Source organism: Spermophilus citellus, assembly GCF_964194105.1.
Source record: "Spermophilus citellus genome assembly, chromosome: 9".
NCBI lineage: Eukaryota > Metazoa > Chordata > Mammalia > Rodentia > Sciuridae > Spermophilus > Spermophilus citellus.
In genome coordinates, this window is record NC_138191.1 from 23,777,438 (window position 1) to 23,785,050 (window position 7,613).

Here is a 7,613-nt window from a genome sequence, read left to right on the forward strand (position 1 = left end):
CTTTCTATTCTCATTTGACAGCCCCACAGCCTTCAGTGCCAAAAGGAAGCACTAAAATAACAAAATGCTTGGCTCCAGAAATTACTCTAGGCAACAACTTCTGTCTTCTGTCCATTCTTTTTCAGTTCATCTCCCATTGACCCATGAGCAGTCTATCCTCCTTTCCTTTGGCACCTTGGAGAGTTCACTGGCTTTGAGTCAGCTTCTACCCGGGTGACAGCTATAAAATTGCCCCAGTAAGCAGAGAAGACTGTGTAAAGGCAAATTCAAAAACTTTTTCATGGTCAGGAAGAGATGAAAGGCTTAGAACCCTCATAAATTAATAGATTCTTCTAATCACAATTCGTAAATAGGATTCTTCCTTTATATTCATATTTATCTTTCCAGAGCTCAGATCTTCAACAATTATTATAATAGTATAATTATTATTAATTTCCTCCTCAATTCACTTAAATACATATACACACATACAATAAAGGACTCTAATAACTCTATCAATGCAATTTTCACAGAAAGTATACCTGACTGCATTATTATCATTAAAATCATTCAATATCACTCTTTGTTTTTAGAAAAATTCTATTTGGGGGGTTGGTGTTTCATGACAGGGATCCTTTTCCCTAATTTGACCTGCTTCTTTGCATTTTAAAACAAAAATGCTAATTCTAGTGTTGCAAACCACTTTGGGTTCTCTAGATGGTCAAGCTTGGGTATTTCTGTGCACCTTCAGTCCCTTACTCCTTAATATGGCATTTCCATTGCCTTATAATTCCTGCCTCATACCATGTCATTGCCTGACTGATTCCTACCTAGCTTTCTAAAGTGAGTCTACCAATGGGATGTTCTGATAACTGGTACTTATAATTCCCTCGATTGCTCTTTCTAGGTGATTCTATGGCACTCTGTTAATTCCCATCTAACAGATACAGAACGTGCACAAATTCTTTTTCTGCTTGCCACTTTATGCAGCTATACCACACACCACCTGAGGGTCTTATATCTTGTATATTTGAATTCCAAGCACTTTATCACAGTAAGTGCACAATAAATGTTTGCCAATTGCATGCCATAAACTTCAGATACTAAAATATTAAAAATTTCATATATGAAATTTCAAACTTAAACTTGAAAATATAAATATTGGTGTTAGGACAAAGTTTCCCTTTTAGAGTCTTTCTATTTTACTAACTGTATTCTAAACTAGATATCAGAGCTCTTAGAACATCAGACAACAACAAGAGCTAGGGAAACTTAACACAGGAATTTTTCTCTACCTACTGGACTTCCAGAATACATCTCTCTCTCTGTATTCTTTAGATCAAAGAAAGCTTCCAAATACATAGCAATTCTGGATGTTGAGAAACTTAAAAAAAGGAATGTCCAAAAGAATATCATTTCAACAAAACACAGAAGTCAAAGGGAAGAGAAAAGTACGAACAGTCAGTAGTAGCTAGTGATATCTAATATTATGATGATAAGATGGAGCCAAATATTCTTTATGCTCATTTATGATATGAAAATACTACAGTTTATATAGCTTAAGAATGAGAGATTAAATAGAATATCAAGCATAATGTATTAGACAGAAGCAGCAAGTTAAAATTGTGACTACACAAGGTATTTGTGACTAAATCATTAAATACATCTTATTCAGCTTTACATGGTTTCCTTTATTTTGGTAATTTAGCTCCATGTCAGTATTTCCCTTCAAATTACTGAAAATAACTTAAAAACACTTTGGAAGATATTAAACAGTTAAAAGCATATACTACTTATAGTTCTTATTAATTCCACACTTAAATGTATGACTTGTAAAGTTGTTAGTACATATTATATTAGAAACAAAAAGTTGTCACCCACATCTTTCTCTAGCTGGGCCCAGTTTTACCTTAGAAATTGTATTATTTTAGGAAGTCAACTGAGTGGTCCTCCCAGTTATGCAACAGTGTGACAAAAAATCACCCTTCTGTGAATGGGGACAGAGATACTTGACCTTCAGTGTTCTGACTAAAGCTTCCCTGACCACTAGACCCTTTCTGTGTAGAAATGATTGTAGAAAAAGGACAAGGAGCCTGCTGGGAAGAAAAAGAACAGAGTTCAGGAGTCAACATCCAGAGCCCTCAGAGACTCTAAATTCCAGAGCTACTTCCAGCAACAGGGCCCAGAAGCATTTGAACATGGTAACTTGTGTGCAGCATATTTTGAGCTCATCAACTTACATTTGTGTATTCTTTAGAATGAAAAAATCTCCAAACTAATAGAATTCTGGAAGTTGTGAGGATCCAAAACAGTTGATATTAGACTTCTTGGCAAAAAGGAGAGAACTCATGCCATTAATTGGGCAAGTACAATATTCAACTGTATTTGTACCACCAAACTTGTGAAGCAGTTCATGCAGCTTATGATGAAGGGGAAAAATAGCATTTGTAACACTCATTTTCCAAACATGAAATATTTTTACTACAAAGACATCTGTCTCTGTATAACAAAGTTATAAATCATCTGGGGAAAAATTATTTCCTGTAACTCTACCTTGTATGGATGCTAAAGCATCAATCATTGTTTCTTCTACAAATGCTATTTTTGTTAAAATATTAATAAATATAAACCTGTTTCCTCTGTTGACCTCTCAGTCATGTTAAAACAACTGCTACCTCAATAATGCTTTTCTCAGACAGCACATACATCCTAGCCAAGCTAGATTAATTTTATCTGCTTTCCTGTTTCTCTTTAACACAGTACAATAAACAAATTCAATATGAAGTAAACTTTAACATATCCAAATTTTTGTACATGTAACAGATACGGTATTTGTAAACTTTTTTTTTTGAGGGAAAAGGTAGCTTAAATTTTAGGTTTTTTGGTGACTTAATCTATTAATTACTACATTCTTGCTTTGAAGCTTAAAAGCAGGCAATATGTACATGAATCATCATGGTTATTCTAACAAAAGTTTATTTACAAAAACACTCATAACAGGTCAGATTTGAACTGTGAGCCCACGGTTTTTTTAATGCCTGTCATGTATTAAAAAACTGGGATATAATACATAAAAGAACGTGCAGTAAAGCAAACCATGACTTAAAGAAGTAAATACAAAGAATTTCTAGGACATAAAGTATATTTACCTCAGATTTGTTATTATTATCTCATAATTAAGTAGCCTACAAATGGTTGACTAATGGAAATACTCTACCAGCATGCAGGTAATTCTAACCTAGGTCAGTGAAAACCTTATTGCCTCTCAAAAATTCTTTGTTGGGGCTGGGGATGTGGCTCAAGTGGTAGCACACTCGCTCAGCATGCACAGGGCGCTGGCTTCAATCCTCAGCACCACACAAAAATAAAATAAAGATGCTGTGTCCACTGAAAACTAAAAAATAAATTTAAAAAAATTCTCTCTCTCTCTCTCTCCCCTTAAAAATCTTTGTCAAAGCTCTAAACAATTGCTTTGGCTATTGTTGAATTTTAATAGTATACTTGCAATTTTCAGATTATCATGTTTTTACTAGTGATCCTTAAATTGAGGAGTAAAAAAAAAAACTGTATTGAATGTGAGTCTTAATTGAGACACCTTCATTACACAGTCAAGAGTGTGGTCATGAAGTTTTGATATCCTCTGCACTCATTTCAGGCAGAGTTCATATCCACAGACCCTGTGATACTACCTATCCCTGCACTAAAACTACAGATTACATGAGCAATTCCTCACTGGGCATACAGTGTGAATAATGCAAGATGAATACATTCTAGACATCTGATGGACAAATTTGTTCTTCTTAACCACACTGTCTTCTATGCCTAAATGTTTGTTAGGGGATACATCTTATGTTAAGTGTTCTTACCACAATAAAATAAAATTTAAAATCACAATAGATTAAATATAACACAGACATTATATTATTATAAAGAGGAAGAAACAGAATTTGAGTTACCTCACTTCTGTCATTCAATGTAACAACTTGAGTTTTGTTCTATTTTCTGGAATTTATTGTGAAATAAGCTTTTTATGTATCTTTCAAATTGATTTTTCTTTTTAAAATGTTCTGTTTGTTATTCATGTTTGAGAGAACCTGCCCTTTACTAGTGTTCTGCTAGAGCACTCCTCATTCCAGTTCACCATGACATGTCACACCTCCCTGCCTTTGCTTAGGTTCTTCCCCTGCCAGGAATCCTTCCACTTGATGAGCTCTTTCTCCTCTGAAAACCACATTCAGAATTATTCTCACTCTCTTTGGATACCCCATAGTACTTTCTCTTTCAAATATTTTGTTTTATTTGTAGTTGGACATAATACCTTTATTTTATTTTTATATAGTGCTGAGAATCAAACCCAGCTGAGCCACAACCCCAGCCCACCCTACAGCATTTTAAAAGTATCCGCATTATTCTGCAGTGATAATTTACTAGATTATAGACTAAGGTTTTGGTTTTACATATTTATTTTACTTCCAAGAACTCTAAAAATGATTAAGACCTTGTCTCCTTGCACTGGATTTCCTACCGCCTAGTTTTATCTCTCACAGAAGAGAAACATCAGTAAATATTTGTTAAATGAATGAGTTTATTGAAAGGTCTATCTATCTTGATTTCTAAGGTGCTATCTATTGTAATACTGTCTTTCAAGTCGACAAAAGTTTTTCAGAAAAGAAAAACTACATTAAACATTTACCAATTTAAAAATGCACCTTAATTTAGGGAATATGAAAATGGAAAAGTATTTACATATCTGAATTGATGTAACCCAATAATGTCTAGAAAAGGGACTAAATATATTAAAATAAAGCATGTTCGCAAAACAAATTAATGCAAAACAAAATATTCCAAAATAAAACTGCATCTTCTGTTTTAGAAGATACTGCATGGAAAATGTTGCTTTTGTTCAGAAAAAGCTTTTAGTTCTAACCCAGTATGTTTTCTCTCTAAGCAGTTTTTTTGCGAAAATACAACTGCTTCCATTTCTCCCTTCTTTCTTGATAATTACTTCACTCCCAAGTACTTATCTCATCTTTTCATCAATTATTACATTTCCCACCTTTCGGTTAATGATGCCTTTGCTTGGGTGCCTATAGGTAGAATTAAGATTAAGGATAAAGGCACATTATTTAAGTGAATTGCAATCATTTATGTTATTATTAAATGGAGAGCAAAAGACTGTTAAGGTGAAATTGGAATTTCTGGATTACTACCATCCTGTGGAAGTTATTAATCAGCTACATCACAATGGCCTGATGGACCATAAGAACTCAGAAGACTTCAATTATGTCACAAGGTCTACACTGCTGCAACAACTAACACTCTATGTCTCTAGAGGGTGAAAGAGGAAAGTATGTACCTAGTCTGGTGTTTAAAAATTTGTGTCTAATCTGCAGAGGAAAAAAGTAATTTAAGATCACCGTTTTAGAGTATTAGCTTCATACCATAGCCATGTAAATTAGGAAAAAAGTAAAATTACATTTAATGATAACAAACTAGAAATTGAAATAATTTTATATTTATTTTAAATGCTAAATGTTCACACATACTTAATTTCATTTTGATGAAATTCTAATTCTCCAATTTTTAGATCTTGAAAATATATTCAAAGTATACTATAAGGAATCACAAAATCATTATCTTTAACATTAAGATGTTCATTTAGACACAATATAGAATAATATAGCTCATATTAATTATCCTCCAACTCTAGGCACAAAATCAATATGCTATTTTCACTGTGTGGCTAGTGAGGGCAACAATTAGTCAACAGTGAATCAGTTACCTATAAGAGTGTCATCAGTCTTATAACAGTACACAAACTATTATATTTATGCTATAGTACAATAAATTATTTTGTTAGTTTGTAATTCTTGCAAGGATGAGTATATTAGTGGAGATCATTTTATACTTATAAGAACAAGATTAGATACATAGTTCCCTATAGCAATTTAAAAACAAAACCCAAAGCACATTTTTAAGAAAATGTGCCCCAAGATACACAGTTCCTTACTGTGTGTATCCGTTTCCTGTGGGTCTTGCTTCATGACCGTTTTGTGCAGCTTGTGTGTGTCCAGTTACAGACAGAGATTTTTAAGGTTGCTAAATGTTGAATGGAATTTCAGTGGCTGCTTGACTGCAGAAGAGCATAGATAAAGGGTGTGATTATTTCACAGCTAAAAGAACACAAAGATATTACTTAAGCATAAATCAGCACAAAAAAATATCAAAAATGAAATTGATGATGTTCAATATTCAATATAACTATACAAGCAAAGACCATTTACTACAGACTCATATGATTAATATGAAAATAACCTTATTACACAGGACACTTTTTCAATAGAAATACCTATCACGAGATTCCATACTTAACGTCATTTGAAAAATTAAAACAAGGGAAAAAACTGTTATTGATTTGTTCTCAATAATGTGGTTCTATCACAAAGATTATTATTTTAAACTTTTTCTGGTTTGCTTAAGTATAAATGTAAAGCATAAGCTTATTAATTGAAGAAAAATTCACTATGGAATAACAATTTCTTCAAATAAATTTGCATATAACAATGCAGAATGATATTAGGATCACATGGTCATGCAAAAGTGCCTTTTTTTTTGGTGGGGAGGGAGGGGGGCATACAATGGACTTAACTCAGGGGCACTCGACCAGTGAACCACATCCCTAGCCCTATTTTGTATTTTACTAGAGACAAGATCTCACTGAGTTGCTTAGCGCCTCTCTAAATTGCTGAGGCTGGCTTTGAATACCAGATCCTCCTGCCTCCACCTCCAGAGCCACTGGAATTACAGAGGCCCCCCCCACCCCAAGCCTGGCCAAAAGTTCCTTTCTTAATTTTCAGGATTTTTTCTCCTTTTAAAAAACAATTTATCAAAACTACACTGTTTTATCTCGCTCCAGTTTGAATGCCAACCATCAAGAGTACAAATAGTAAGAAATGCTGACATTTCTACCTGCGAGCAGAAGTCCGCGGCCCGGACGCCCAGCTTGACGCACGTGGGACGCTGGAGCTTGGTCTCGCTGCTGCAGCCGTCCATCTCGCACACCCGCGTGTCCACCGCCGCTGTGCTGCCCGCCTGCCCGCCTGCTGCCGGCGGAGGAGCGGTTCACCGGGGAAGAGGTGGAAGGGAAGGGGGACCGACAGCGCGAAGGGGAGGAGGTGGCAACGGAGTCTACAAAGGAGTCCCGCCCCCTGGCGTCCGGAAGCTAAAGAGGGAAAAGCGGAATCCCGGAGGCGACCACTCTGTGCGCCCCGCCCTCGTCCAGGAGCGCAGCTGGCGCCCCGCCTCCGCCTTCCCGGGTCTTCCCGACAGAGCGCAAGTGGGGGCAGCTGGGGAGTCCAGCCTCGCTTTGCGCTGGTTGGACGCAGTTCACTGTCTGCACTCAGCTCTCCCCAGCTCTGGGCGGTGAAGGCCTACCTGCTCATCTCTCCCTCACTGAGAACCTCAAAGCATCATGTCTTTGTGTATCATCAGCTGCGTACCTGGCAAAACTTTTCTCCCCATATGTGGCTCATCTTTTAACTTTGTTAACAGTGTCTTTCACAGAGCAGAGGTAGATTCTAACAAAGTGCAACTTCTCGGCTCTTTCTCTCATGGAATATGCCTTGGTGTTGTGC

At 36.0% G+C, this 7,613-nt stretch overlaps 1 long non-coding RNA gene across 1 annotated transcript in view; it reads right to left on the reverse strand.

Annotated features, from left to right (window-relative positions):
* Positions 1 to 7,071, reverse strand: part of LOC308655308 — a 74,390-nt gene extending 67,319 nt beyond the window's left edge. The window contains exon 1 of the long non-coding RNA XR_014023449.1: positions 6,949 to 7,071. This is a non-coding gene — a long non-coding RNA (uncharacterized lncRNA). The remainder of the gene's footprint in view (positions 1 to 6,948) is intronic.
* Between the last annotated feature and the right edge of the window lie 542 nt (positions 7,072 to 7,613).